General features: G+C 44.0%; 1 protein-coding gene across 1 annotated transcript in view; it reads right to left on the bottom strand.

Moving 5' to 3' along the window:
* Positions 1 to 12,819, bottom strand: part of CENPS (centromere protein S) — a 769,124-nt gene that overhangs the window by 598,702 nt on the left and 157,603 nt on the right. The gene's annotated exons all lie outside the window — the stretch shown is intronic.

Below are 12,819 nucleotides of genomic sequence, written 5' to 3'. Positions count from 1 at the left end.
ACCAGATTTGACAAGGCCAGTAGGGGGCAATGAGGATCACTTTGCTTCTCAACCTCTGAGCTTTCTGGAGAAATTTTGGAATGAGGGGAAATGGGGGAAAGGCATACAGAAGACGCGGGGGGCAATCGTGTTAGAGCATCCCTCGGTGGTTCCCCCTGAGGGGGGGGATCAGGTCAAAGTAGCTTCTGCATTTGTAGTTTAAGGGGGAAGCAAATGGGTTGCAGCAAGGCTTGCCCCAGCATTGGAAGATCCGATCTGCTGTTACAGGGTTGAGGGACCACTCGGGAGGCATCAGGATGTTCCTGCTCAGATTGTTCGCAATAAGGTTGGAACTCCCGGGAATGTGCGTTGCTATAAGGAAGCAGTTGGAAGCTATCACTCAGTGCCAAATCCTCATGGCTTCCCGACACAGGGGGGTAAGACCTTGTTCTGCCTTGCTTGTTGATATACCAGACGACTGACATGTTGTCTGACTGAATTGCAATGGTTCCAGACGGTAGGGATGCATGGAACTCTTGCAACACTAAGAGAACTGCCCTCAGTTCCAGGACTTTTATGTGCAAATTGGCCTCCGTGGGGGACCAGGTGCCTTGGACAGTCTTTCCCTGGAAATGCCCCCCCCCACCCTAACAGGGAAGCGTCTGTGGTCACCGTGGCCATGGGCTGGGGAAGACAGAACGGCCGACAGCAAAGATTCGTTTGTGGCTTCATCCACCATAACATTTTTTTTCCTTGCAACGGTTTGTAAGATGTATCATGTGGTCAAGTGGGTGAGTTAGCAATGACCATTGTGCGGAAAGGAGCCACTGTAGGATTCTTATGTGCAGTCCCGCCATTGGTACTAACGTAATGGCAGCCACCATGGAGCCTAAGAGTTGCAGTACAAGACATGCTGGTACGTAGGTCTGAGGAAGAAGGTCTTGGTTTTGGAGTCTTATTTTCGAAAGCCTGTGAGGGGTGAGAGAAGCTTGACAGGATGTTGTGTCGAAGACCGCTCCAATAAATTCCAGTGTCTTCATTGGGGACATTTGAGATTTGTCCTTGTTGATTGTAATCACCAAGCGGAGAGCGAGACCTTGAGTGTAAGAGAGGCTGCAGACTAGGAGATTCCTGGTCGGAGTGGTAAGGAGCCAATCGTCTAGATAGGGAAACACCTGAAATCCTTGTAGTTGAAAATGAGCTACCACAACTGCCATACATCTGCTGAACACTCAGGGGGGCTGTCGAGAGACCGAATGGCAGTGCCCTGAACTGGTAGTGATTGGCCCCCAGCCGGAAGCTGAGAAACCTCAGGGAGCGGTAATTCATCTTTATGAGGTAGTACGTGTCCTGGAGGTCTATAGAGCACATCCAGTTGTCCCTCCCTAGGAAGAGAAGAATGGACTGTACCGTGACCATCCGGAATTTTTGAGATTTGATCAATTTGTTCAATAGGCTGAGATAGGATTGGTCTCCAGTCCCCTGTCTTTTTTGGCACTAAAAAGAACCTAGAGTAAAACCCAGATCCTGTCTGGTCTGGTGGGACTGGTTGGATGACTCTTTTTCTTAGCAGCTTTTCTAATTCTAAGGCTGCTAATTCCCTCTGACTGGGTGGTACATCGGGGATTCATTTGACGGGTCTGCTGGTAGATGCAGAGAAAAACGACCCCCGACTGCTTCCAGAGTTAAGAAATCGGGCCACTGCTCAGGAGTGCTGGTAGGGTCTGCCAGAGAAAGAATCTCTAGCGCCCTGGTTACGCGGATCCCCTCTACCCCGAAAGAGACGTCTTCCATATGAGTTGCCCCCTCTGCCCCTGGGGGGATTGTTCCACACTAGTGTCACGAAAAGATCCTTGGAATTTCTTGAACCACATTTTTCCTCCCTTCTGGTTCCTGGGTAAGGACCTCTGGGGGTTGGAAAAGTGTATGCCTACAGCAGACAATGTCTTTCCATTGTTTTCAGTACATGCAAGTGTGTCTTGTACTTTGGGTCCAAAACGTGCAGATTTGTCGACAGGTGCATTGACAAAGGAAGATTTAAAGGGATCTGTAAAGTCACACAACCGCATCCAAGCATGACGTCTCATGGCAATGCCTGATGCGGCAACTCGAGCTGTCCCCTCAGTGGTGTGAGATAAATGCATCGAGGAGTTCGAGATGGATTCAAGTCTAGCTAGCTGCGAGGCAACAGTATCACGCACCTCATCAGGCAGTACCCCCACCAAAGAGGAAGACATTTCGGAATTTAAGTCTCTTTGATGGTGAGAAAGTGTGCCAGATAGTTCAAAGACCGAATGGCGAAGGTTGCTGAAGCATAGGTCCACTTCCCTAGTCTGTCCATGGTCCAGGACTCCCTGTTTGGAGGATGGACAGTAGAACTATCTTCTGCCAGTTCCCTCCTGGTGGCCACCGCCACGACCATAGAATCAACTGTCAACTGCTTGGACCAGTGGGGCTGGTCTTCAGGTGTCGATAAAATTTTGTCTGGCCTCCGAGGGACAGGTTCTACATTGTCTGAGGCCTTCCAGGCATGCTGCACAATGAGTTTAACAAGGTCATGTGCCGGTGGAGTCGCCCAGGAAGTAGATGGCCGGCCACGGAAGGCCTGCAAGAACACCGATTCCTCAGAAGAAGGGTTAGAGGACTTTCAGTCTCCCTGCTGCTTGAGGATTTCGAGAATGTCTCAGAACGAGACATCGTCTGGGGAGACCGTGGGGACCCCCCCCCCCATCACAATTAGTGTCTTCGGTGATAGATTCCTCCAGGGAATCAAGGTAACTTCCTCTTGCACCGTTTCTTCTGGGGTGGCTCCCCCTCCCCAGTGGGATCTTCTGAGGAGGACTCCAGAGAGGGGGTTCCCTTCAGAGTATTCTTGTGACTCCTGTGCCCGGGGTCCCAAAATAGAGGGTTGGGAGAGGTGCATGCTAGGGGGGGGGGGTTCTGATACTGATGTCATTGGTGCTGACTGCAAGCCTTCGGAGTGAAGGACCCTCTCCACCACCTGGACAGCAGGCCAACCTGAGGAGGGATGGGAGCCCGGAACCGGGAGGGACAACCTCAGAACCAATGTCACACCCTGCCCTGAGGAGCCCACCTCCAGGTGAGGAGCTCCAAGAGAACTGAAAGCCGTCGGAGCCATGGACATAGACGGCGCCAGTGAGAAAATAGGCGCCGGGCTAGGTACCAAGGTATGGACGGTCCAAGCACTGCTCCAAGAGAGCATCTGTTCCATCGGAGCCGATTCAGCAAGGGCGGACCGTGTTGACAGGGGAAACACTGCTATCAGAGCCGAGACAGTATGCACCTGAGTGGACATCGATGCAGAGATCTCCGGGATCTGGGTAGAAGCCAGAGAAGGATAAATAGGGGAAGATGTAGTAAAAGATTCCGAGCCAAGGGGGATGAAAGGTCTAGCTGGAATGGGCGATCCCCTAGCTGTCAGAAGCTGGTCCACAACCCGCACTAGATCTAATTCAGAAAAACTCCTAGTGGATCTAAAGGAGGCTGCTGAAGGAGAATCGGGTCTTTCTAAAAAGGGGCTAAACCTCTGCCCCAAAAAAGGGTCGTAAGTCAGAGAGTGTACTAAACAAATTCATCAAACCTCAAAAATTCCGGATGATTACGGTGCAGTCCATTCTCCCCTTTCTGGGAAATGACAACTGGATGTGCTCTATAGACCTTCAGGATGCATATTATCACATACAGATGCACAAAAGCTCCCAGAGAATTCTATGCTTCCGGCTGGGAGCCAATCACTATCAGTTCAGGGTACTGCCCTTTGGTCTCGTGACAGCCCCCAGAGTGTTCACCAAATGTATGGTAGTCGTAGTAGCTCATCTCCGACTACAAGGATTCCAGGTGTTTCCATATCTAGACAATTGGCTCCTCACCGACATGACCAGGAACCGTCTCATTCTTAGTGTGCCTTACACTCAAGGCCTTGCTCTTCGCCTAGGTATTATGATCAATATGGAAAAATCAAACATGCCTCCAGCAAGAACACTGGAATTCATTGAAGTGATCTTTGACACAACATCCTCTCAAGCATCCCTTCCTCCTCACAGGCTTTCAAAAATAAATCGGATTCAAGTTCTCCTTCCACAGACATTTGTACCAGCACATCTAGTACTACAACTATTAGGGTCTGTGGCAGAAAACATTACCTTAGTACCCCTGGCAAGGTTGCACATGAGACTATTACAGTGGCTCCTTTCTTCACAATGGTCGATCTTAACCCACCCTCTCAACCACATGATACGCCTTACAAACCTTTGCAAGGAAGAAATGCTATGGTGGATAAAGCCAGAAACAAATCTTTGGTGTCGACTGTTCTGTCTCCCCCGGCCCAAGGCCACGGTGACCACTGACGCTTCCCTGTTAGGGTGGGGGGGCATTGCCAGGGAAGGACAGTCCAAGGCACATGGTCCTCCATAGAGGCCAATTTGCACATAAATGTCCTGGAATTGAGGGCAATTCTCTTAGCGTTGCAAGCGTTCCACACATCCCTTCCTTCCGGGACTAATACAGTCAGACAACATGTCAGTCATCTGGTACATCAACAAACAAGGCAGAACCAGGTCTTACCCCCTATGTCGGGAAGCCATGAGAATATGGCATTGGGCGATGGCTTCCATCTGCTTTCTCATAGCAACGCACATTCCCAGGAGCTCCAGTCTCATTGCAGACAATCTGAGCAGGAACATATTGATGACTCACATGTGGTCCCTCGATCCGATTATAGCGGCTCAAATCTTCTGTTGCTGGGGCAGGCCTTGCTGCAACCTGTTTGCTTCACCCCTAAACAACAAATGCAGTAGCTACTTTGCAGTAGCTACCTTGCCCTGATACTGTTGCCTCCCAGCTACCTACCCTAGAATCCATCTCGAACGCCTCAATGTGCTTGATTTCTCACACTCCCAAGGGGGCAGCTCGAGCAGCCGCATTGGGCATTGTCATGAGACTCCCTCAGGGGGAGTCACCGAGGGATGCTCTGCACGATTGGCCCTGGGTCTACTGTATGCCTTTCCCCATCACAAAATTTCTACAGAAAGCTCAAAGGTTGAGAAGCAAACTGATCCTTATTGCCCCTTATTGGCCCCGTCAAGTCTGGTTCCCATTCTTCCAGCCTCACCTGATCCACAGCCCATGGATCCTGGATCAGCCTCAAGGACTGCTGACTCACCCTCCTGGATTGATTCACCCCAATCTCCACAGTCTCAAGCTCACAGCTTGGTTTCTCCACTTTCGATGATTGCCAGGCTACCTGATATTTCATCCCCTGTTCGCAAGATCCTTGTGGCTTCGCACAAACCATCCATCAGAAAAATGTATTTTAGCAAGTGGACTAGGTTCTCTATATGGGCTAAAGAACAAAACATGGATCCCTTCTCTATGCCTATTCAGAAGATCCTAGAATATCTCACTACCCTGTTACACTCTGGAGCTTCAGCATCAATGATTACAGTACATTTAGCAGCTATTGCAAATTTTCACAATGGAATCGACAATTCATCAGTTATGTCACACCGACTGTGCAAAACCTTTATGAAAGGAGTATTGCATATTAAATCTCCTGTCAAGCCCCCTATAGAACCATGGGACTTGACGTTGGTGCTTCAGTCGTTAACAAGTCCTCCTTTCAAGCCGTCTAATTCATGCAATATAAAATTTTTGTCCTGGAAATCCCTACTCCTAGTAGCCTTTACCTCAGCGAGAAGAGTTTCTGAGTTGCAGGCCTTGAGTGTCAGAGACCGTATTTGATTTTCCACAAGGATAGAGTTTCTCTCCATTCCAATCCCTCCTTTTTGCCCAAAGTCATTTCTGTTTTTTCCATCAACCAATCTAGTGACCTACCCATTTTCTTTCCCTATCATTCAAATAAAGGGGAGTACCTTCTACATACTCTTGATGTTCATAGGCAACTTTGCTTTTACTTGGACAGAACAAAATCTCTTAGGAAAATGGATCAATTGTTTGTAGCATTTGCAGGACACCGGATGGGTAAGCCTGTTTCCAAAATGACCTTATCTTCTTGGCTCAGAAACCCCATTACTTTCATCTACCAACAAAACAAAATGTCCTCGCCTTCCAAAATTAAAGGCTCCCTCAACTAGATTGATAGCAACCTCAGTGGCCTTTCACTCCAGAGCCTCTATGGATGATATCTGTGCAGCAGCCACTTGGGCAAGTCCACATACCTTTATCACTCATTACAAATTGGATTTGGCCTCCAGAGGAAGAGCAACTTTTGGTTCTATGGTGCTCAGGAATATCCTTCCTTAGGGCCACCCAAGATTAAAAGTAGCTGGGGACTCGGTCCTATCAAGAAGGAATGAATGAAGATTTACAACATCAGATAAAGAAATTATGTCTTACCATAACGTTCCATCTGTGTTGTACATCTTCATTCATTCATTACTTCCTGCCCTCCTTCCCCTGCCTGGACTCCTGGTGGACTGTAGGATTACCTTATTAGTTAGGGTATCTGCTCAGACAGAGCCTCCTACTATCAGTATTAATCTCTTTATAGTATAAGGGCGGGCAATCTCGATCTGAAGAGACTATGAGAGGAGCATTTTGGGAAGGACTTAGATGAGAGTTTTTGGTGGGCACAAGCTTAGTACTGGCCGTGTCGGGTCTGAGGACGGAACCAAAGTCCTATCAGTAATGAATGAATGAAGCTCTACAACACAGATGGAACATTATGGTAAGACATAACTTCTTTTTTTCTTCCAGTGGGCGATTAATAGAGAACACTGGACCACACAAGTGCAAATTCGGAACACTGAGTGGTTATGCAAAGTCCGGTGTTGTCCATTATCACCTGAAACTGTTACTGCCACAAAATATGATAAAAGTAAAAAGCTTGTCATTAGTGCTGAGCATATCTCTCAGCTCAGCTGTCTGTGACATTAATTATAAAAATTCTTAGCACTGAATGCGTAACATGCCCTTCAAATGTGAAACAGTGAGGAACATGGAATTTTTAGGACTCAAAATGAGTAACATTCCAAATAATGAGGTCACTTGAGAGGTTCGAGTAACAATACCTACCTGTTATTTTTAGCTTTGCTCCTGGGAAAGAAGTTGAGGGCTGTGGCCAAGATTCTATGCAGCAGCTTCTAGACATTATGCAACTGCTGTAATATTCTGAGAGCTATGCAAAAACACTGTTGCGGTCCATTGTTCTCCATTATCTCCAGTTCAGTGTTCTTCGTTATTGCCAGAATTCCTCTATAGATGGATGTTTATTGAGATATTTACAGAAATATGAAAACATATACTTGATTGTGTAATTATCAATATAAATAACACTGAATATCTCTCAATTATTACGATTATTGGCAGATGTTGTCCACCACCATAGTGCCTATTTTAGGCAATGCCAACCTGATACACCTGCCAACATAACAAAACAAGGAAACTATGAAGGTGTTACTGATCAATGCTAGGAGTCTAAACAAGAAACTCCACTCCCTACAAGCACTTTTCATGCTGGAGGACATTGACATCTGTGTAGTAACTGAGACATGATTTAAAATAGTGGAAAGCACTCTGGCTGTGCAGGGCTATAATGCCTTCCACACATTTAGACCAGCTACTGAGAAAGAGGGGAAAAAGTGAAGGTTTATCAATCTACTTTTAGAAGAGACTCACATCAACCCTGGTAAAGTAGCATGATGCAGCAGAGCTTTTCATATTTTATTTATTTATTTAACATTTATTGACAGGGAAAATCTGACTAGGAGGACAGGGCCTATTTCCAGCGGAGGCCTGGGGAGAAACAATCCAGACGCATGCCTTTGGAATGTGGGAGGAAACCAGAGAACATGGAGGAAACCTACATGAACACAGGGAGGACATGCAGACTCCACGCAGAAGGCACCCCAGCTGAAAAGTGAACGAGAGAACCTCTTGCTATGAGGCGACGACGTTAGCCGCTGCAGCACTGCACCACCCATGTCCAAATAACCATCAGAAGTGTGCTGTACTACTATTAGCTAGCTATAGAATTCCCTCTTTGACAAAAGGAAGCCACGACGCCTTATTACAGGAACTAGAATCACTCAGTATTAAACCAATACCATTTTCCTAGGTAATCTAAACTATCCAGCTACAAACTGGAAAGCCTTACACCACCACTACTGCACAAGCACAGAGATTCCTAGACTTTGTCAATACAAATGCTGTGGAACAAATAGAGTACTCACTAGAGGAAATAACATTTTAGATCTTGTCCTTACTAATAAGGGAGTATCTTGCACCATCACTTGTGTATCTTCATCGCCTTTCTGACCATAAATCGGTCTCTTTTGAAATAACTGAAATCAGTGATCCTTTCCACCAGGAGTGCCTTACAAATTTCTTTTAAGACAAACAACCTACTCTTCAGTGATATACTGGCAAGTTTCAAATCCCCACCAAACCCAGTTAACTCTACTGAATACACAAAAATGTACATCCCTACATTATACCAGCATGTAAACAGCTACATAGATGCAGCTGTACCCCATAGGAACAAGTACAGGGCAAACCCCAGAAACAAACAGACATGATGGAACCATAATATCAATGAGCTTTATAATAAAAGGAAAATAATTTTTGACCAAAAGTAAGAAGAGTAATTCCCAGAATGTTACAGCCCTTGTCACTGAAATAAACAAACAAATCAGGTGCTTAATAAAATCCATTAAAGCCAAGTTTTGAGGCGAAAATACCTACCCAAGCCAAAGACAATCACAACACATTTTTATTTATGTTTGTAATCTCAAAAGCACAATGCAGCAATGTTATGAGCTGATTGTGACTGACGTTACCTACGCTGAAGTTGAAGATGTACTGGCTGATAAATTTAGCTCAAACTTTACCCCCTCTCTTCCCTGAGTGTTTCTGACAAGCTACACCAGAAACTGACTCATCTCCAGTTATCCCACAAGACCAAATCCTAGAAGTGCTATTGAAAGCTAAAATTATTGCATTGGTGCTGACAATATCCCTGGATGCAAATTAAATATAATAAAGCACAATCTAGCCACACCCCTAACAAAACTGTTCAATCTCAGTCTCTATACAGATTTTGTACCAAGTGAATGGAGAACAGCTGCAGTCATTTCCCTGCATAAGAGAAGACTTTACACAGACCCAGGCCATTACAGACCAATACATTTGACTAGCCTCATATGCAAAGCCACGAGAAGACTTAAATTAATCAGTCAGGATATAGGGAATCTCCAAACACTGGACCCATCTCTGTTTGAATTTGTTAAGAACAGGTCTTGCTTACCCAGCCTTGTGGATTTTTTTTTTAAAAGCTCACCAAAGCAATGGATGAAGGCAGACTGGTACACACCACATACCTTGACCTGGCCAACGTTTTTTGACATAAATCCTAACTGAAGCATAGTGGAGAAGCTAAATAAACATGAAATTAATCAATATGTCACCTGCTGGATTGCCAGCTGGCTTGCAGATAGGAAGCAGATAATCAAAATAGGGGAAGTTACCTCTACAAAGAGACCAGTCACCATTGCATTCCCCAGGGTCCTGTGCTGGGACCTTTCTTGTCTGACATCTACTTTTCTGAAGTAAAGCCAATACTGAAGGGCTCTGGCTGACTGAGATTTTAGATGACTGCAAGTTAGGAGGAGTCACTGAATCCACAAATGACTTAGCCATTCTGCAGGAAGGTTTGTCTCAAATAAACAGATGGTGCCAAAATCAAGGACTAAAACTAAATGCCAAAAAATGCATTATTATATCCTTTGAGTAGTTATCTACTAAGGGGGATCTACCACATTGACAATATGCCACTAAGAGTTGACCTAGTTTGTTTGGGATTTGGGAGCATATGTGGATAGTGAGGTTTACTATCAAAATGCCGCCGTGCAATTGCACGGCTATGAAGTATTCGAACAACATATGTTTGAATACTTCATAGTTCGGCAGGTTATGTGAGCGAACGTTATCATTGCAAATGGACTGTGCATTCGCAATTATAACGTTCGCTCATGTAAGGGGATCGCGGTACAGTGCAGTTAGGGAAATACATCCCTTTCCTCACTGTAGTGCGATCTTGGAGTTGGAATATTAAGTTAGAGGGGGTGTGGGGGTGCAGGGGGGCTTGCCCCCCTGCATAACTGTGAGTATAGGCTAGTTAGGTAGGGAGTTATGGGACGGGTGGGAGTGCTGTTGATTGTCGGAAATGTCGCGAGTGACATTTTCGACAATTAACACTTGTTTTCGACATTAGGGCCATACAAAAATGTGTACGTTCGGCGAAACAATTCGCAAATACGTACACATTTTATTTTAAATTTTGACATTATGATAGTAAACCGGATAGTGACCTAACTTTTGGCCAATATGCATTTATTGTTGTAAAATAGTTCTTCTATATTGCACAGCTTACAAACAAAGGAATTGTATCTAGATAGCTTATAAACAATGGGATTGTGTCTAGATCTAAGGTTCTTATTGTCCCCCCCTTACTCAGCCTTCATTAGGCCAATCATTGAATATAATGCCCCCTTTAGCATGTATCTGCCCAGACACATGAAATAATGGGAACACCCACAGAGGTACTTTATGAAAAGGATATAAGGCCTAAAGAACCTGTCATTCATGGACTGACTCAAAGCCCTGTCACTATACTCAGTATCCTACAGACTGCTAAGAGGTGATCTGTGTCTGGCATACAAGGCATCGCTCAACTCATTATTGATGGATTTTACTGTACGTATGCATCAGAAATACTCATTCTAGGGATGCAAATCTTTTCTATAACATTGACAGAACGGTTTCGGGGAACAGGTATATCTCACATAGGTTACTGCTACTGGACTGCATTAGCAAACAGTTCGGAGGGGACAGATCAACAAAGTTGCTGTATATAGATGATGTGGCATTACAGGCAGACTGTGCAAGAGTTTCAGCAAAGGATGGACAATAGAATGCAAAAGTGAAGGCACATGGGATGAAACTAAGTATAGATAAGACTGCTGTAATGGAAGCAAATGGGGAAAATCAAAAGAAGCTGAGAAATGGAGGAGGGAAAAAGTGAAACAGTTTAAAAGCTTCAAGTATCTCTGATGGGTGGTTGAGGAGAAGAGAAGTCTGAATGAGGAAGTGAAAGCTAGAATTAGAGGAACCGCACCCATCTGGCACAGAGAGTGAGATGTAGTACACTCTTACATTGGTTCTTTATATTGTACATTGTTAATTTAAATAATTGTTCTGTATATTGTATGTTGTGCTACTTCATTATTGTAATCATACTACTCTTGTGCTATGCTTTTCTGACTGCTATGTGGAGCTTTTCTCCCCGGGCCTCCACTGTCAGAATTTCCCAGTAAACAAAAATAAATAAAATAAATAAATAGTATATGATAGAAGATTGCTAAAGAAACTGAAAATAAAGTGTACAAAACATTGGTGAAACTAAGACTACTGTGTGGTATACAAACGTGCAGTAAAGGCAAAGCAGCTGAGTAAGCTAGAGATGATGGAGATGAAGTGTCTGAGATGAGTGGCAGGTTGCACACTGTTGGAAATGAGGACATAAGAGCAGAAGCCAAAGCAGTTCCAATTGCAGGAAAATATTAAAGATAACAGATTATGGTAGTTGGGGCACATGTGCAGAAAAGTAGGAGACAATTTGGTGAAGATTTGGGACAGGCAAATTGTATCCCAACAATCCGGGTATGTTAAGCGGTATATGTGAAATTCAAGCTGCTGTATCCAGCTGCCTTCAAATTGCTTTTTTCCTGGAGGATTAAAGTCATTTTGACACAGAACAGGCTAAGGAGGAAATAAAAAAGTTTATCCAACAAAAAAGCGAGTCAGCAAGCAGAGGGGGGCCATGCTTCTCATTCTTCTGACTGTAAGGTTCATAGAGAGATTTTCCAATGTTCCAAAGGAAAATGATCGGGAGACAGAAAAAAGCACAGAAGTTGACTAGAAGAATGTGGTGTACTTTAAACTTTAACCAGAGTATGGTGTTGGAGATTGAGATGAACAGGAAGAAAACCAGCTACTCTGAAATTGGTAAATAAATGGAAGATTATAAAGCATCTTATCACATTTGTGAAATATGGTTTTGCAAGAAAAAGTGGTTGAAAAAGCACTGGACTTTTGTTGACTGTTAAACTTGTGTGTTGACTGTAAAGCATATGCTCCACTTTAAATCATTAATGTTCAGGACACTAAAAGGGGGAAAACTAGCGGTAAGTTAACATTTTTTCTTATTAGTATTTGTATAAAACATTTCATGATATAAACTGCATGTTATACATAGTAAAACAGTTTAGTTTAGTGTGTAGTTAGGGGAATTTTAAATGTGGGGGGGGCTCTTCAGTGACTGTTGTTTCTGTTAAAGATATGAAAGTAAACAAGTACTTTTTAGTTGTAAGAAATGTAGGTTTTACAGTATAACAAGATGAAAAAAGCTTGACAAAAGCAAGTTTAATGTTCATATGTTGAGATCAATACTCATTAATGAGTACATTTCCATGGAGACAAGCTCTCTGCAGGTGCAAGCAGTTAATCTTGAGAATTCTTTGTATTCTTTACTGAGGGAAATGGCAACATTTAAAGGTACAATAGCAAGCAGTTCAGTGAAAACATTTTTTTGGAAATTATGGGAATTGAATAAGAGGCCACAGCCTCCCTAGCAGTCTTAATACTTTAAAACAGGTAATAGAACAGCGTACAATTTAGTTTTATTTAAAATAGCCAGTGTACTTTTTCTTAGAGCTAAATTTAATGATTTATGAAAGCATGCAGGCTGTTTTTAATATCTGAAGGGAAGACAGATAAGAAAAGAACATACAGCAATTCATGTAA

Source organism: Protopterus annectens, chromosome 2.part1, assembly GCF_019279795.1.
Source record: "Protopterus annectens isolate FY-2018-M chromosome 2.part1, PAN1.0, whole genome shotgun sequence".
Taxonomy (NCBI): Eukaryota; Metazoa; Chordata; order Ceratodontiformes; family Protopteridae; genus Protopterus; species Protopterus annectens.
This window is presented reverse-complemented; position numbering and strand designations above follow the sequence as displayed.